Source organism: Schistocerca americana, chromosome 3 (assembly GCF_021461395.2).
Source record: "Schistocerca americana isolate TAMUIC-IGC-003095 chromosome 3, iqSchAmer2.1, whole genome shotgun sequence".
In the NCBI taxonomy this organism is placed as follows: Eukaryota; Metazoa; Arthropoda; class Insecta; order Orthoptera; family Acrididae; genus Schistocerca; species Schistocerca americana.
Window position 1 is genome coordinate 259,544,157 of NC_060121.1, and position 19,376 is coordinate 259,563,532.

The 19,376-nt window shown below is 40.1% G+C and overlaps 1 protein-coding gene across 1 annotated transcript in view; it reads right to left on the reverse strand.

Moving 5' to 3' along the window:
• The window catches only part of LOC124606007 (sodium channel protein Nach-like), a 209,455-nt gene that overhangs the window by 159,507 nt on the left and 30,572 nt on the right, over window positions 1–19,376 (reverse strand). The window lies entirely within an intron of this gene.

The following is a 19,376-nucleotide window of genomic DNA, read 5'->3' on the forward strand; positions in this document are numbered from 1 at the left end:
ATTTTAGTCCTCTTAGTGAATTACATAAACTTTCATAAAGTATACTTTCTTTCAAGATTCCTTATCACTGTATTTGATGTTTTGTACACAGTCATACGCTGAGGTGAAAAGAGTCATGGGATACTTCATAATATCGTAGAGGACCTCCCTTTTGCCCGGTGTAATACAGCAACTTGATGCGGCATGGACTCAACATGGCACTGCAAGTCCCTGCAGAAATACTGATCCATGTTACCTCTACAGTGTTACTCGTGCAGGATTTTGTGCACGTTCGATGGGATCCACCGTTGGGCGATCTGGGTGGCTATATTATTCCCTTGAATTGTTCAGAATATTCTTCAAACCAATTGCGAACAACTGAAGGCCCCTGACAAGGCGCATTGTCATCCACAAAAATTCCACCATTGTTTGGCTGTAAATGGTCTCCTATTAGGCGAACGTAACCATTTACAGTCAATGATCGGTTCAGTTGGGCCAGAGGACCCAGTCCATTCCATTTAAACACATTCCATACCATTATGGAGCCACCACCAGCTTGTACAGTGCTGACAACTTGGGTCCATGGCCAAGTGAGGCCTGCGCCACATATGAATCCTATCACCAGCTCTTATCAACTGAAATCGGGACTCATCTGATCAGGCCACTGTTTTCCGGTCGTCTAGTATGTAACCCATATGGTCACGAGCCCAGGAGAGGCTCTGCAGGCGATGTCATGCTGTTGGCAAAGGCATTCACGACGGTCGTCTGCTGTCATAGCTCGTTAAATCCAAATTTCGGCGCACTATTCTAACGGATACGTTCGTCGTACGTCCCACATTGATTCCCGCTGTTATTTCACGCAGTATTATACTTACAGCTCTACGCAAACGCAGTTGCTGTCGGTCGTTAAGTGAAGCCCGTCGCCCACTGCGCTGTCCATGGTGAGAGGTAACGTCTGAAATTTGGTATAACGTCAACAATGGCGACCTGGTGATATGGAGCATTGTTATCCATAAAAATTCCACCTTGTTAGGGAAGATGATGTCCATGAATGGCTGGAAACTGTCGGTTCAGTAGGACCAGAGGACCCAGATCAGCCCATGTAAAAACAGCCCACACCATTACGGAGCCACCACCAGATTGCACAGAGCCTTGTTGACGACTTGGGTCCATGGCTTCGTGGGGTCTGCGTCAACCTCTAACTCTGTCATCAGCTTTTTCCATCTGAAATCGGGACTCTTCTGACCAGATCAAGGTTTTCAAGTCGTCTAGAGACTAACCGATATGGTCACGAGGCCAGGAGAGGTGCTACAGGCAAAGTCTTGCTGTTAGCAACGGTACTCACGTCGGTCGTCTGCTGCCATAGTCCATTAACTCCAAAATTCGCCGTACTGTGCTAACGCATATGTTCATCGTACATCCCACGTTGCTTTGTACGGTTATTTGGCGCAGTATTGCCCGTTTGTTAGCTTTGACAGTTCTACGCAAAAGCCTCTGCTCTCGGTCGTTAATTGAAGGCCATCGGCCACCGTGTTTTCCACGGTGAGAAGGAAAGCGTGAAATTTAGTATTTTCTCCACATTCTTGACACCGTGGATCTCGGGATATGGAATTCCCTAACGATTGACGAGATGGAATGTCCCATTTGTCTAGCTCCAACTAGCATTCTTCATTCAGAGTCTGTTAACTCCCGTCGTGCGGCCATAATCACGTCGAAAACCTTTTCACATAAATCACTCAACGTCAATTCACTGCCATTTTATACCTTTTGTGCGCAATACTGTCGCCAGACATAAATGTGCTTATCGATATCCCGTGACTTTTGTTCCCTCAGTGTACATACACTGTGGTGTCACCGCCAGACACCACACTTGCTAGGTGGTAGCCTTTTACACAAACAACACTGAAGTGCACACTGGTAGAAGTATGTCCGCAGCTCGTGGTAGAGCAGTAGCGTTCTCGCTTCCGCGCCCGGGTTCCCGGGTTCGATTCCCGCTGGGGTCAGGAATTTTCTCTGCTTGGTGATGACTGGGTGTTGTGTGGTGTCCTTAGGTTAGTTAGGTTTAAGTAGTTCTAAGTTCTAGGGGACTGATGACCATAGCTGTCAATTCCCATAGTGCTCAGAGCCATTTGAACCATTTGGTAGAAGTACCCACTTTCTGTTTTCAAGAGGTTCAGAAACATTTTATGATAGGAACATTGTTGCCAGTGCTTCACACGTGTGTTTCAGAAATCATAGATAATCACGTAATCTGATGTTCTGTGTCATCCCAAGCACATCAGCTAGGTGTTTCTGTCCCATCCTAACATAACAAAACAAGATAATGTAAAAGATCCTTGCTCGAATTATCGTAAAAGAAGACATGGAGTTTAGAAATGAGAACGAAGAAAAATTTTATAGAGTATTGAAATGAATTTTCACTAATTTTTCCCAGCACTCTCTTCAAAGCTTTCAGTAGGTTCAGGTATATATAGACTAGATCCAGAAATGATGTCGATTGAATTACACTACACAGAATGAACTACACACAAGACTGCAAAACACCATGAGGTGTAAATATAAAATCTAGCAGAGAGGAATTCGATGCTCAAATGAAAAATATTACACGTAAGTACATGATAAGGTGAAACATTAAGAAAGTGGAGGGAACGCGAAAATTGTATGAGGCTGTAAATAAATGGCAACATAAGACCATTGAGTATGCACCAGTAAAACAAGAGTAGAATCTAATCAATAACGATATAATTGAGATATTAGCGGTGTAGTGGAACAATAGATGCAACACAAGTAGAAGCAATGTAATCAAAACAGATTAAATATTCTTCAGTTTAAAGATACTACACTTTAAAGATAAAAAACTGAAATAAATGTCAGCTTTATAGGGCTTATAAAAATAAAATAATCGGGAAAAACGGAGAAGGAAATCAGAATAGATGAGACACATGTGCATAGAAATTGAATAAGAGGGGGTCTTAATTTGATGCTGAATACAAGAAATGCAGACGTAAAATCAGAGAAGTGTAAAGCATAGGTTGTAACGTAGGCGGTGCAGATGAGAAAACTATGTTATATCCAGAAGAGTGGGTAGATGAAAAAATACAAGGAAACTCAGCATGAAGGATAATAGCTAACCTGCAGTATGTCTGAAGATTAGATGCAACTACATGTGAAACAAATAGACGATCCATTAATGATGTCAGAATTCGACAAAGTACTGAGTGATTTCCAATGAAGCTGGCATTCCAGTAACAGAGTTACTATAATCGAAAACACATAAAACTCTTTACTGTCTAATGTGTTCGAACACAGACCTACTTCCGATCAGGTTCACAGAAATGGATTAGCATAATATTATGATAAAGATTCGAACGTATAAACGTGAAAACTATTGAATGACTTGTCTCATATATATCATGCTTAAAGCATGTTGTCTACAATAATGTTTGGAAAGAGGGAAACACAAATTATGATAAGTTTACCTTGAGAAAAAAAAGTAGCGGATAGTTAGCTGTGTGTTTGAGATTAATAGAGGAAAGGCCAGGAGCCCGTTAAAGGTATTTCAGAGGGAAAAACTTCCGAGAACACCTAAAGAATACGTGAATTCAAGGGCAATATACTGAGCAAGCTGTGAGGAAGTGAAAGAGTCTTTCAGAATAGAAATGAAGTCACAAAAGTAACGGATAGGAATAGTGAGAACTGAAAATGAAATACGTATTTTGGCGAAAAAAGTAAAATAAAATAACTAAAATAAAAAAATAAAATAACGAGGGCTCTTAAAATAACGGTGTGGCTTTTGACAGCATATTTACCACAAAATACGGGTCGAGAACGAAGAAAATGGAAACTAAGGTGATGAAGATTAGTAGAAAGTGATTCGCTTAGCACTGATTTGGGGGAGGATGCAGTAAGGAGGGAACTGAAGAACTCCCACCCTGTCGTGGCCGTGTGGTTTGAGGCGCCATGTCCCGGATTGCGTGGCCTCTCGCGCCAGAGGTTCGAGTCCTCCCTCGGGCATGGGTGTGTGTTGTTCTTAGCATAAGTTAGTTCAAGTAGTGTGTAAGTCTAGAGACCGATGACCTCAGCAGTTTGGTCCCTTAAGAATTCACACACATTTGAATATTTTTTAAAGAACTTTCTTCTTTAAGAATCAAGGGCACCCAAGATCAATAAAGCAAGGAAGAGATCATAATAAGGTGGACTCAATGAAAGAAAGTTTTCTTGGAAGAAAGGGCTGTCTTGGTGTTGAATATGGACATGAAACTGGGACTCTGATACTCCATATGTGGAGCACAGAATTTGTATGGAAGTAAAACGTGGACTGTGGGAAAACTATGGGAGAAACAAGTGGAAGGATCTCAGTTACAGTTCTGCTGAACGATGTTATAAAATTAAATGGGTGGTTAAACAATAAGTGTAAATGTCGTGTGACCAGGGCCTCCCGTCAGGTAGACCATCTGCCCGGTGCAAGTCTTTCGATTTGACGCCACTTCGGCGACTTGCGCGTCGATGTTAAACAATGGAAAGCAGATTTACTATTATCAGTGGGAGGGAGCATCAATCCAAGGAGAAGATGGGACAGAACAGCAGGTTTTCTGCTCCCACAGCCAAGAGAAGCTTGTATTGCACTGAAGTGAGCAACAGTAAAAAAAAGTTGATGAGAAGATAAGAAATAAAATATTTAAATAAGTTACCGACTGTCTACAGTGCAATAGACATGAAGAGATGACAGGAGTAGCCCAAGTTATGAAGAGCTGGAGGTTGCAAAACAAACAAGTTCACTAAAGGCGTTAGCATAAAAATGGTTTGCTTAATGTGAAACTTATCACATAAGCTTCTGAAAAGCATAGCTGGACCGAGTTTCGAAAAAAAAATCAGGTATGAACTTTAAAAATTTCTACAAAGAAATGCAAAATTATTCTCAGACAAGAAACTTTCACATATTAAAATTAGATCTTAGTAGTGGAATAAGGTTGGTTGTATGTCACTTTTGATATCAAACCGATATGCAAATTAATTAAAATATGACAGCTGATTGATTTATGATCTTAACCTATTATTCTGCTAAGTAGTTTTTCATGCAACACCCACCCCTTCTCAGACCATGGGTCGTTTAACTTATTATTCTGCTAAGTGGTTTAACCTGTAACCCCACCCTTCCTCACCCCCCAGGGTCCCTTAACCTATTGTTCGGCTAAGCAGTTTCCTCTCATCCCTCTCCCCGCCCCTATTCTCACCTACTGTTATACTAACTGATATTATGACCCTCTGTGGTTCAAAATGGCTCTGAGCACTATAGGATTTAACTTCTGAGGTCATCAGTCTCCTGTAACTTAGAACTAATTAAACCTAACTAGCTTAAAGACATCACACACATCCATGCCTGAGGCAGGATTCGAACCTGCGACCGTAGCACCTAGAACCACTCGGCCACCCCGGCCGGCCTGACCCTCTATGGTTTGATTTATGATCCTCTGGAGGTAATCCATCCTTCTGAGAAATCTCCCTCACCTCTTGCTCCTCCTCCCACCCTCACTCTGTGCAAATGGGGACTTTTTTGTCAGCCCCTCTTAAGTTCAGTTCTGAGTCAATATTCCCCATCCTGAGAAACCCCACCCCCCTACCTTCCTCTCCCCCACTTTCCACTCACCACCACACATCTGGAAATTGCTAGGGAAAAGTCTCAGTTTGTGTTGGAGAGGATGAATTTCTCAACACAAAATTCAAATCAATGTCAATAATATATAGTTCAGTTCAATTTCGATATTCTTTATTTAATCACGTAGTGATACACCGGACTCTCCCAGTTGGGGAGAGCTCACAACTGCACCCCCACCTCTGTCTCCACTTCCCATAGTGTAATAGCTGTAAGCGCCATATTAAATACTGTATACCACTGACCATGGACCAGAAGCCGATGTCCTTTGATATTCAATACAAGGGAAAACATCTCTGCTCTCTATCAAGTGGCTACTTTCTGTAGTAACACCTACACATCAAACCTATAGACCAAGGTGACATGCCTACCTGCCAGAGTGCCTCCATTTGTTCTCGTGACCCCTGAACAAACCACTGGGTTTGAGAATTTCCAAACTCGCCTCCTGCCTCTGTCTCTCTCAAGTGGTTTGTTCCTGCTTGTGTAAACATATGCATGAACCAATGTGTCCAAACACACATATGGAGGTTCCCATCCCTCCTCAGAATGTTGTGTTCCTGTAGGCCAATGCTGAGGACAAAGGGAAAGCTGACACAGTTGTGGTATCAAAAATGGCAGGAAATAGTCCATTTGCACTACCCTATCAAATTAATTGCGTAACTCCTTGCAGGAGTCATATAGACTGCTTAAAACACTCACCACCTGCATGATAAAACATATTTTCAACGTTTGAGAATCACACACAAAGATTTTACAAATCAAATAATTACATTTTCGCTACAAACAGATTGTGGCACTAAATATATCCGAGGTCTTGTAAGCACCAACGTTTTAGAACTCAAGTAGTTTCACAACGTTTTCACTAAACATATCTGGTGATAAAGTCTTCTCATAACACATACTCATGATTACAAAGTGCATGCCATCCACGACTGCTGGGTTAGCTGTTGCTGCACCAGTCAAGAGAGGCACACACACACGTGACCATAATTGCATGCCCATCTCCAGCTGAACCAGATGCTCAAAGACTGGAAAAACTGTCACTGTGACTGTCAAGCAGAGAACTGATCAATTTGCATGGTGGGAATAATCGGAGTAATCGTCCAGGCCAAACACTCGCTATTTTTTCACACAACACACACATCCACTTCTGTTGTCACTCAACTGGCATACTGATTACTTCGCTACTCAGCCATCCAAAAGGCTCTGACACTGGGAGCTGTGGCTGTGGTCGAGAGTCAACAAGTCAGAGCATTCTTTGCGTGTGACCAGTCATCACAGGCTAATTTGTGGCTTCCAGTCAGCCAAGCCCCCCATGAGCACCTCTGCTGCTGGCTGCAGCACTCTGCAAGACAAGCAGGTTGGCTTGGACGTATAGATCTAACGGTAATTCCACCCCCAACAGAGACCCTCCCCAGTTTAAAAAAAATCCACTTTACCCTATACAAGACATGGATAACTTCGAATTTATCACGTGAAATGTAGATTCCTCCTTATTCTATGAATTATTTTCAAAGACAGAAAAAATGTGTGGATACATCACAGAAGTATCGTCACTTGTTGTGAAAATGCACTACAATATGCAGAGGCCATAAGTATCTAAGAGTCCTGTCATCAGGCAAAAAAAAAAAAAAAACAAGAAAAAATCTGCTCTTTCAGCTTAATACCTGTTACAACTTGCACCAGAGGACTAGAATATTTAACTCACTTTTAGCTCATGAGAGACTGCTAAGAACATATTCTACCTGTGTCATATGATGCCTCCTCACTTTCAGACTCTCTTAAAGTAGCCAAATGCATCGTCATCTACAAAGTCTCTTGTCAGTGAAATAGGAAATAAAATGTTCAGTAGTGGTCCAGAGCGCACTATGCAATGCTCCATACAATGGCTTTTGAAGTATGTGTATAGACGTAGATGTAAATTTAGCATACCTATGAAGATGTCAGTAGATCCATTTGTAGGTATGCAAAACTCATGTTGTCTCTTATTTATCAATAAAACAAAAGTCATAACTTCTGCAGCAGATTGTCTCTTAGTAAAAACCTTTGTATTAGCTTCTAATTTTCTTACTGTAGTCATTTCACGAGACATATGTGAGAGGCTGTAACAAATCTGCCCACAACACTTAGAAGAAGGGATACAGAGCTCACCTCTAAACTTCGCTTAACCACCATATTCTCATGAATCTTACAGTCTTTGATATATAGCAATAGAATCCACATGATTATGATAACAGTTGTCACTAGCCAAGTCACAGATCCCTGCTCATTCTCTTGAAATCCCATCATGTTCCGACAGTATTGTTCCATTAGTTAGAAGACTGTCTAGTCAGCCACCCATCGCTGACTAAGTAGGGAGCTATCACAATGAGAAAAACAGCACAGTAACACATAGGAGGAAATTCACAACCATGCAGAGTATACATGGAAGCACAAAGAAATTCTGAAGTATAACTCCTACAATTCCTCGATGTCGAATTATTGTCTATAAGTTCCCCTTGTACATGTTCTAATCTTATTTGTCATACACCTATGATTAATATGCTAGAAATACAACAGTGTTATGGTGTCAGAGTTTTTGTAGGCTGTACAGAGTCTCTATCTATCTATCTATCTGTCTGTCTGTGTGTCTATCTCCTCATTATTTTTATAACATCCAATGGAATAAATCTAAGAACTAAAAAATCTTTAGTAATGTCACCTGGTAGAGAACTCGATAAGACTTTATCATGTCTCTCTCTTGTGATATATCGAAAGCAGATACTGTATGCGTGTTGACATCGATATGTAGTGATCCGATTAAATATACACTTATTAGTCCATTGGAGCAGATGTGCCATGATTGTAGTTGCTTCCACAGACTGTGTGTAAATTTTTTTCTTGTGTACTGTAGGAGGATCATATACACAGACTGTCAATGACAAGAGAGGGTTCCTGTGTTGTTATTTCATTAGCGGTTTGTTACATTGTTTTTCTGCTGCAACACATCCAAGCAGTGTATGACTATAGCTTTGTACACTGCCATACATTTTGTTTTTCTACCATGATTTTGAGGTTCATGTCAAGTGCGAAGCCTGCATTATTATGTTTTGATCCATAGGCTCTCACAGAAAGCTGAATATCACATTGTGTAAGATATATTGCTTCCACAACACTCCTGATGGTTGAAATAAAAAAAACAGATGCGATGTTTCTTATTGACGAAAATGTGAAAGAAATAGCAACATATGGAAAAGGGAAAAGTTTGCATCATTGTGGAGACTTTCCAAACAACTCTCTGAAGGTGATGAACACTACATTTAAACTTATGTTCCACAGTGATGAGGCAGAATGTGTCTCAGCACTCTGTCTCTGAAGAGACCAAGAGCATTGACTCCTCATCCTGGCAGTGCATATTGCACCGAGGTATACGATCACTGTTTTGGTGTCCTAGGCGGTGGTCATCATGACCTCCAAATCTTTGGACACTGCATTTTCATTTTTAAGGCTCTCAGTGCTACACCATATGTGGAATTTGGAGTATTTTGCAGAGCTTAAACCTATAGAGCAAGGACGGTATGCACTATCAGCTGTCAATCATACCCATAAAGGAATGAAATGATTTTCATGTATCCAAGTGAGTTTGTCAGTACCCTCCTTCATCCAAATTTTTATTGCATTTAGCTTAGTGATATGTATTTTCCATCAATTTTCGTAATTTTACAAGGTTTCCCATCATTTAAACGCATTTTACGGAATTAATTGAGTTCCAAATCATAACACTCGATGACTTCTCACATCAACTAAACATCTCATCTTGTCAATCTCCTGATGCTGTCAGCAAATTACATTACACGTCAATTTCAGTATCATTACTAAACCATCACTCTCCACTAGTTTGTGAGTGCTATATACATGTGGACATATCACTAACCCTGTTATTCTACCTACATCATGCAGCACAAATACTGTTTCTTAGCACACGAAATTACCATCATCAGAGAGGTTGTGGAAAAACTACATTCCTTAGCCAAAACACTTTATAAATTTGGTAAGATCTTATTATGACTACCCACCGCTCCCTATGTGGTTAGGAGCCATAAAGTATTCTCACATTTGTAGGATAAAGTCTGAGATTGAAAGACCTCACCATCACCTTTGGTGGTTACAACATCAACAAAAAAAATCATATCCACAGTAGCACTCTGCTCTGTATTTTGAAATCAGCTGGTCTGTCGTTGAACCTCTTAGCTTAGGATCCTAAGCAAAACTCTAGGACGTCTCTCTATGCATCTTGTGACTATTCCTTTGACTTTAACCAACCCTCCCTGCAACATCACCTCCGATTTAATTTTGAACTGACCTGAAGTTGGAGGGCATGCTACATTCGATGTCTTGTAAAGGAACAGAACGAGCTGAGTTCCAAGTAATCAATACACTTCGATATTTTTCTTTTGGAAAGAGCATAAGACATGTTCCAAACTCGCACAACCAACAGACACTAGTGATATAGACCAGTATTCTCATTCCAGTGCTATATCTGCCATTCTGCAAAGACTGTTCTGTACCAATCATACTCATGCACCCATCCAATTACACACAATCTCTCTAGATGCATCATGCTGAGGAGGTTAGCCCTCCTTATTGGCTTATAGTAGATATGAGCCTGATACATTCGAGTGTTTTGTGATGTCATAACAAATGGTTACAAAGAAGAAGAAACATATAGTTTATATATGATGGAACTCCAGTTAGAAGGAGTTTGAAACAAAATTATGTAAATCATTTGTGCCATCAATTCCATAGTACCTGTGTAATTTTTGGATTCCATACCAAAAAACTACTGGAAAGAGAGAAATTATCATAGAACATAAATGTACGTGCCTAAGGCTACACGGTTCTGCACTTGAATGTGTCATAAAGTTAAAGCAATGTGGTTTCTGGTATAGTAGTCATGTGGAATGCAGCCCTGTTAATACTTCAATGCAGGTAGTATATTTCCAACACCTAACATACATTCACCATGCAAGTTTTTTCTATCCCACCCACTATGGTAAGAAACTTTAAGATGATAAAACTACTATCTTCTGCACTAAAGGAAAAAGAAAACATAGATTCCCTGTGATACATGCACTATATAGCTTTCTGGGGGTATATAGCACCAACTGTTCATATCAGATTATGAACTGGAAATTATGCTGTGCTTGCATCAGTTCTGTAAAATGATCATCAGCACAGCAACAGGAAATGCATGAAACAACAACATCTTTTGGAGAAACAGACACACACATCATCCGTAAAACAAATGTATACACTAAGATTGTTGTACCTCACAAACGCCTGTCAGTAACTCTGAACCTCTCCAGTTGTAAAGCTGAAGACTCGATATGTGCCCAAGATGTAAAAAGGAAATGAAGTGCTTCGCATACATCATTGTTCATCTAAAGAAGGATGTTGAAATAGGGTTTCCATCAGTTTGGTGGACGGAATTCATCACATATGCTTTGGACTTCCTCTCCAGACAGTGATATAGGGAGGCTTTCTATTAACGATTGCAGGCGGGTAGAGCACTAAGTCACACAGATAACATGCAATTGAAAACGAGTCAAATGTGGGTTATGCCACACAACTGATACAGCTCGAGATAACAATGGAAAAAAGATGGTTAAACGTGCGATAAATGACAAGACACATCTTCCTCATTCTACAATGCATCATCAGTCTACCATAATATCCTACCTCATTACAACCCCTCTCAACTGGTTACTTCATTCACTTTCTATCATCTTTTAACGCAGATTGATGTCAGTTTAGAGGCAGATGTTTCTCTCATCTAAGAAAGCCTCTAAGAAAGCAGTCTACTCATATGTATTCCTGGTACCTCAATAGACACACTGAAAAATGTTGTTAAAAACCATGCAGAAACTGTTCTGTATGGTATTTGTTAGCTGACGCTGCATGGTTGTGATTGTCTCTGTTCCTGTCTCTCAAAAGTGGTTACTTCCTGCCTGTGTGAACACATGTATGAACCAACATGTCCAAGCATGCAGATGGAAGTTTTCATCCCTCTTCAGAATACGGTCTTCATGCGATACAAAAAACGGCGAGAAATAGTCCATTTGCACTACCCTATCAAATTAATTGATCAACAATTTGTGGGAGTCAAATATAGAAGAATAGCACAATTGCCCTAGAGGTTGACACCTGTACAACATTTACAAGGAATTTTAGAATACATGGCCAGAAGTGAGATCATGGTTGCACGAGCGCAAGTGACATGAAATCAGTAGAATTACGAAAATTGACGGAGATTGCATATAAACTGAGGGAAAATATAACAAAATGCAAAGAAATTGAGAGAGAATCAGGAAGTACTTACATGTGCTTGGTGTAGGAAAATTCTCGTACACAGAACGAGTGTGTGACAGCAAGGGAAAAAGTCGACATGGAAGCCCTAGGAACCAGGGAAACAGTAATTTTTCGTGGACAGCGATAAGACAACTAGAATAGATTGTTTAAGCTGGGTGACCACCATGTAGAGTGATAAATTTATATACGTTCGATCACAAGCCTAAGTGTGACCACAACGTTATTAACAACCACCTTGTAGATTTTTATAAAGTGTTCAGACATGTGGCTATTATTAACTTTACATCATTCTTATCTAAAGAACATGGTTTACCGACTTGGGGACTTCAATATACAGCTACATAATGGATTGCATGTTTGACTCTGTGCAAGACTGATTGAGTTTTTTGAACTCTAAGAAACAATATTCAGAGTTTATAGAATGTGACTATGACAAACTTTACGTCTCCTTTGCTAAAGAGCATTGTTTTTCCAGCTTGGGAACTGCAGTATGCAACTACTGAATAGATCTCGTATTTTACACTGTGTAACACTGTTTACATGTTTAAAGCTCTAACAAACAGTATTTACAATGCACTTCTGGAATTTCTCAAGCAGAGGAATGCCACTGCCTGATGTGTGAGAACAAATTTTGGTCCCTCAGCCGGATGTCACCTTGGTCTACGGGTTTGTGGTGCAGGTATTACAACCGGAAGCAGCCACTTGAGAGAGAACAGAGGTGATTTCAAAAAATGGTTCAAATGGCTCTAAGCGCTAAGAGACTTAACAGCTGAATTCATCAGTCCCAAAGAACTTAAAACTACTTAAACCTAAGTAACCTAAGAACATCACATACATCCATGCCCGAGGCAGGATTCAAACCTGTGACCATAGCAGCCGCGTGGTTCCGGAATGAAGCACCTAGAACTGCTCGGCCACGCGGCCGTCAGAGGTGGTTTCTCAGGTATGGAATATCAATGGATGCTGACTTCTGGTCGGCCGGGGTGGCCGTGCGGTTCTAGGCTCTACAGTCTGGAACCGCGCGACTGGTATGGTCGCAGGTTCGAATCCCGCCTCGGGCATCGACGTGTGTGATGTCCTTAGGTTAGATAGGTTTAAGTAGTTCTAAGCTCTATGGGACTGATTGTAACGACAACTGTACATATAACAATTTTTTTTCTTTATGAATTTAGATAAATTAATATAAGCAATGTTTTGAATTTCTTTTTCGATTCTTTTCGTGTCATGTTAAAGAAACTGTGAGCAACTTTTGAAACGAATATTATTATTTATGTTAGATTTCAAATAATGTGGTAATCAAAGGAAAGTGTATTTAATGTTAAAACTATTGTAAGATGTGAAAATTGTAATTTATTCACTTGGTCCATACGTAGGTAATGCATTAGGATATGTGTAGTAGAAAACCTGTGATGAATACCCTACCTGTAGGGGGAGCGGGAAAAGGTGGAGGCAGGCGAGGCGGGAAAACGCACACTGGCGCGGTTCGGCACAACGGGCTCAGTATAACAGTCGGAGGCGAGCAACAGTCGGAAGTACACGTACTGTACCGAGGAGGCTACCCAGGAAAAGTGGATTCCATTGAGCCTCGGATGAACCGATTCCGACGACTACTTGGCATGGCTATATTCTGAGGCACAAAGTTGGAATAGATTACGACGCTAAGAAGATGGAAAGTGCCGATGTTGTGTGAGCCTTAGCCGTGCTCGTATGTGTGCCGTGCTGCCCGCTATCTCGCTGCCCGCCATCCGCCGCACCGACCTGCACAGGTCAAACATTTATTTCATCTTTAGAAGTGTATCTGTGTGGACCAGTGTCGAAACTGTTTCTAACTGTTCAATAATAACGTGACTTTTACCAGAATTGCCTTAGCCATTACTGATCCTGGTCACTGACCTAGACAGGATCCTTACCTCGTATTGTGCAATCCGAGTATCCTGAACTGAAAGTTTAATGTTAGTGTTAATGAAAATTATCAGCAGATTAATCTATGCCATAAAGGAGTCTAAAATTCCTGTGTGTTATTGCAAATGTTGGTAAAGAACAAAAGCATGACTAAGTTGGAAGAGAGTTTTTTGAATTGAGTTAGCGATGTTAGTTAATTAATTTGAGACAGAAATAATGACAGTTAAATTATTCAGAAGTAAGACAAAAGAGTAGTTATCCATAGATTGCTAAATTTGAGTGTAAATTTGCCTTCAGTACTTAATAGTTTCAGTATAACGACCATAACAGTTTCAGGCCCCCCCCCCCCCCTTCTCTAGTCCATTCTTTCAAACCTTGAAGTGTACTGATCAGATTTGTCCAGTAAAGCAAAGTTCTATATTAATCCTAAGTGTATTAGTGTTTTTCCATCCTTAATAGTGACATTGTGTGTGTACTTTCAAGATTGTCGATGCTAGGGCAATCTATGCCCGATTTCGGTCTGATCAGTATACAAAATGCAGTTCGTAGTAATCATTACTGTGTGGTGTTGTGTAAATTTAGCTCGTCCAAAGTAGTACAAAAAGAGAAAACTTTAGTTCAGTGGATTTTTCCAGTTCCAAACTTTGCCATATAATGCATCATTACTACGTGTTACTATGCTTGTACATGCATCCACTTGTACAAGGAAAAACTCACTCATTGCCTAAGTAGGCTGGCGACCGAATTGTTAATTATAGGTAGCATCTACTGTGTGTACTTCTTGTCCATGCGAAAGAGTAATTATACTTTACATTTGCTTGATGCATCACTGTAGTTATTGACTGAATATAAGTCTGATCTTGCTTCTATTAGGTACACGCGGTCAACTAATGTACTAAAATCCTTGTTTATAAGGTGAAGCCTGTGAACTTATCGCAGTACAGGCTTTATAGAGCTAACGTACGTCCGTCCAGGGCGGTAGCGTTACAAGTGGCTTCCTGGTGACAGGACATCCAGTTGTTGTCAGTTACAAATTAACGTAAAGATTGAACAGTGGATGTTCAGTGGCACGAATAGCAATAAAGTTCAGTAAAAGAAACTGCAGTGTGAGTCAAGTATAATAGTGTGGTATAGTTGGCATTCAGTATGGACGGGAAAGTAGACGGGGTAGATGTGCCGAGCATAATGGAAGAGGCGCATGGCAGTAGCCGGAGTTTACGCGGCCAGATAACAGATGGCGTTAGCGAAAGACAGTTGGCGTACATACAATACCACGAACATGTCAATGAACAGATTGAAAGGTTGAGATCGCCTCGGACACAGCAAGGAATAAAACAGGAAGTAGAAGGTGACTTTGTAGATGATAGTGGTTATGTAAACGAATCCACTGACATGTTTGATTCACCACAGATAAAGAAAGAACCGAAAGAAACTTTTGAAGTATAATCGGAACAAATCGATCCTGTAGAACAAAATAGTATAAAAATTTTAAGTATGAACGACTTATTTGAACATTTAACCAAACAAATTGCAGGACAGAATGAGCAACTTCAAAAACAAGTCGACAATCAGGTTAATCAGCTCAAAACGCATGTCGACGAGCAACTCAAAATACAGGGAAGTCAGCTCAAAACACAGAATGAACAGCTTAAAACACACGTTGACGAGCAACTCAAAACACATAATGAACAGCTTAAAACACACGTTGACGAGCAACTCAAAACACAGGTGGATCAAATTAAAACGCAGGTTGAAGGACAGGGAATTAAAATTAGTAAACAAATAGAACAGGTAGAACAAAAAGTGGGTAATTTAAGTTCTGTGGTAAATACACTGAAACTTGAAATTGATAACATTAACAAAAATATGGATACTATGCACAAGGAAATTGGAGACATTAATAGTAGATTCGATGTTGAAATTCTCAACATCCATGAGAAAGTAGAACCTCTGGTTGAAACTAAGGTAGACGAAAAAGTTTTCGGTCTCAAAACTGAGATCGTAAACGAATGCCAACACGGGATATCACAATTGAAAAAGGTAGTTTTAGACACTGAAAGGGATTTAAGTAAAAAAGTAACCGGATGTGTTGCAAATTGTGAACAAAATACTACGAAAATTCAAGGCAGAATTTTCGATCTGGAGAGCAAAATTAAAGATAGGCCTGGTGTTGTCTGTAATGGCACACCAATTACGAAGCTGTTAGAAAGCGAGGAACGCTTCGATCCAGCCAAGAAACATAATGGGTGGCATCCGTTAGATTTTATTAAAAATTCCGAGAGAGTATTTCCTGAGCACTTATCTGATCAGGAAAAGATAAACGTTGTAATTAGCGCCTTAGCGGGTGATGCTAAGCGCTGGGGGATAAATTTAAATACCGAACGAATGACGTTCGAAGAATTTAGGCAGAGATTTACGGAAGAATATTGGTCTGAACAAAAGCAGGACCATTTATGGCGCGAGTTTATCATGGCCAAACAGCATGATAACCGGGGCAGAAATTCTTTGAAAGATTTCTGTGAGTATTGGTACCGAAAATTGACACACTTAAGAGGTAGAAGATCAGATTCGGAAATTATCTGGGAGCTATATAAAAAGCTTCCGGAGGATTCAAAGAGGTATGTAGGAAGCAATCATCGTAGCTTCCAAGCATTTCTAGAAAGGGTCGAAGACGAAGACCATTGGCGCGAAAGTCGTGCCAATTATCAAAATTTTGGTAACCGTAATAACCGAAACAATGACGAAAGAAATGACGGCGATGGATTTCGAGTCAATATAATACAGAGAGGAAGAGGCAGAGGAAGAGGCAGAGGAAATAATCCAGGTCGCGGTAGAGGGTATACCGCGCAAAATATTAACGACGTGGGAAACTAATTACCGCGAACGTTGCGGGCCAAACGGAAGCGGACAATACATACCGGCCCCGATTTAAGAAAAAATATCAGACCGACAGTAATGTAATGAGACAGGCTAAGGACAGACATGGAACGCCGCAAAGTGGTGTGGCGAAACAAGCGTCAGGTGCGAGCCATAATGAGTCATCTCTGCCGCACAGAGTGCTACATGTTAACGGGCGAGTAGAGCATCAGAGGGCAACGGCCCAGCCTAGCAGAACATCTGTTCGGAAAGAAGCCGCTAGCAATACGGCAGCAGTAGGTACGAACATAGCCGTCAGAGCTAAGGAAAAATTTACGAGTGATAATTCCGTGAAAAAGGAAACAATAAATAAAACTGTGAATACACAGAGAGGTGCGGTTAGCAGTGTTTGCAATGAGATAAAAGGTGAGGATGAATTAGCAGAAGTAACTGATTGGCGTGTGCAGATCGATGATCTGTACAAGGGCCTAAAGCAATGTGAGTGGGAGGATTTTAAAAGGGAGTATGAGGCGAAGAAATTAGTTGGTGGAAAGAGAGATAGTAGGGACGTCCATAAAGTGACGTGGCCCAAATTTGAAGAGGGGAGAAAAAATAGCGCCACGCAAAGTATGCGTGCTGCTGATAGGAGGAAGGTTAATGATAGAAAGGATTTGGAGGATGAAATCCTCAGCATTGACGAAGAAATAACTTCTGCTAACAGTCTGCCAATAGTACAAGCTGCTACCGAGAGGCACCGTGGAGAAGGGGTAGATGATTACCTGAAAGTAATTAAAGTCCACGAGGATTACACTAAATATGAAGTCACAGTAGATGTAAATAAAGCTGGTGATGAGGCCGTTTTGCCAAAAGAGGAGATTGAATTAAAATCCAAGCCTGACGACAATACAGAGGAAGAACTTAGTGCCTGTCTCAGAAAAGCTTTTATGTTAGAACCTGAAAGCGATCCGGAATGGTCGGATTCCGACGATAGTTCGGATGATGGAAGGTACGCAAATGCAAACAAAACTGAATATTCTAACTCTCCCTATTGTGCAAAAATAGCGTACTTAAGTGAATCTGATGTAGAGGAAGAGAGTAGTGATGACTCAAGTGAAGATGAATTTTCACGTGTAGAGGAAAATGAATATACTTTTACTGAAAGAGGGTATGAGAAAATCAGTGTAAATAAAGGGGATGCAGTTAATTGCGGTATTGTACCTAATGATGAAGAAACTTCAAAGCAAAATCCAGACGTTGAAACAGAACAAAGAAAGAAAGAGCTGCTGGACGACTCAATGTTTATTTTGCAACGAGTTCAAGTAAGCAAAGACTTTGAACTCCAGAAACCGAAAAAGCCGCCAGATATAAAAGGTTCACAGGTCAGGAACGTATCTTGGGACGATGTCACAGTCGACCAAGGTGCGTTGCGGAAAAAAGAGGAAGGGGCATGATATAGAGCCTGGGGTAGGTTTATATCGGATTTTGAGAATGTCATGAACACATTAAATCATGAAACTACTGGATTTCCACCGGAAGAAATTTTGTTAGGCAGAAGTAGTAAAAGTTTAATTGAAGAAAAACTAGAGTTTCCACCTTGTACAAGTTTAGGATTGGATCAAAAGAAAGAATTGGTGATAAAAAGGGCAAAGCAAAAAGCTGAATCTAAATCAAAAAGACACGATAAAAATTTAAAAGTTTCAAAATTTAAAATTGGAGATTATGTTCTTTTAAAAACCCACGAAAAGTCTAGTGAACTAAACCATGAAATTTCAAAATTTAAATATATTTATAATGGACCATATATAATACAGAATATTCCACACGATAATGCTTACTACCTGATCTACCCAAAATCCAAAAGACCTTTAGGTGTAAGAAATTTGTGGACCTGAAACTGTATGTTCCTAGGAACGAGTAAATGTGCTGTATCTTATGCTGAACCCAAGTTATTCTAAATGTATCTAATCTTTGTAAATGTCTGTATACCCTTGAAAGTGTGCTAATGTAGTTATGTGAGTTTCAGATTACCAATTGTACTGTAACTGTAAAAATGTATGGAGAAAAGGACTGGAAAGAAAGGATAAATGCTATCAGCCAGATAAAAGATGGGACTGTCAAAAATGAAAATGGGCAGTGTATGAACCATAATATGAAGGACTGCCAAATACCAATGAGGGCAGATAAATAATCGATGGAAAATTGTAAATGTGATCCAGGAGATGTGACAATATGAAGTGAAAAGGACTGCCCAAATCCGCATAATAGGCAGCAAATATGTGTAGTTAATTTTCTGAAAATATGTGTGTGTGTTTTGTTTAGTAAGTAAGGAAATGGACTGCTATTCAAAGCAAGCAGCGACAAATTATCTTGTAGTGTATACAAAATATGCAATTGTTTTTGCAGTTAAATGTTTGTATTCCAGAATTTTAAATTATTTCTTTGAGAAATTTAGAAAAAATGATTAAATTGCTATTTTAGTGATGTTATGATGGGAAGTTGGACTGTGCAAAAGGCACTCGAGTAAATGACAAGTAATTATTCTTGATGTGTTAAAAAAGTGTAAACCTATATACAGTGAGTAAAAGGAAATATGTAGTGTAAATCTTTTTGGACAATTAAGTAAAGATTCGGAACCACT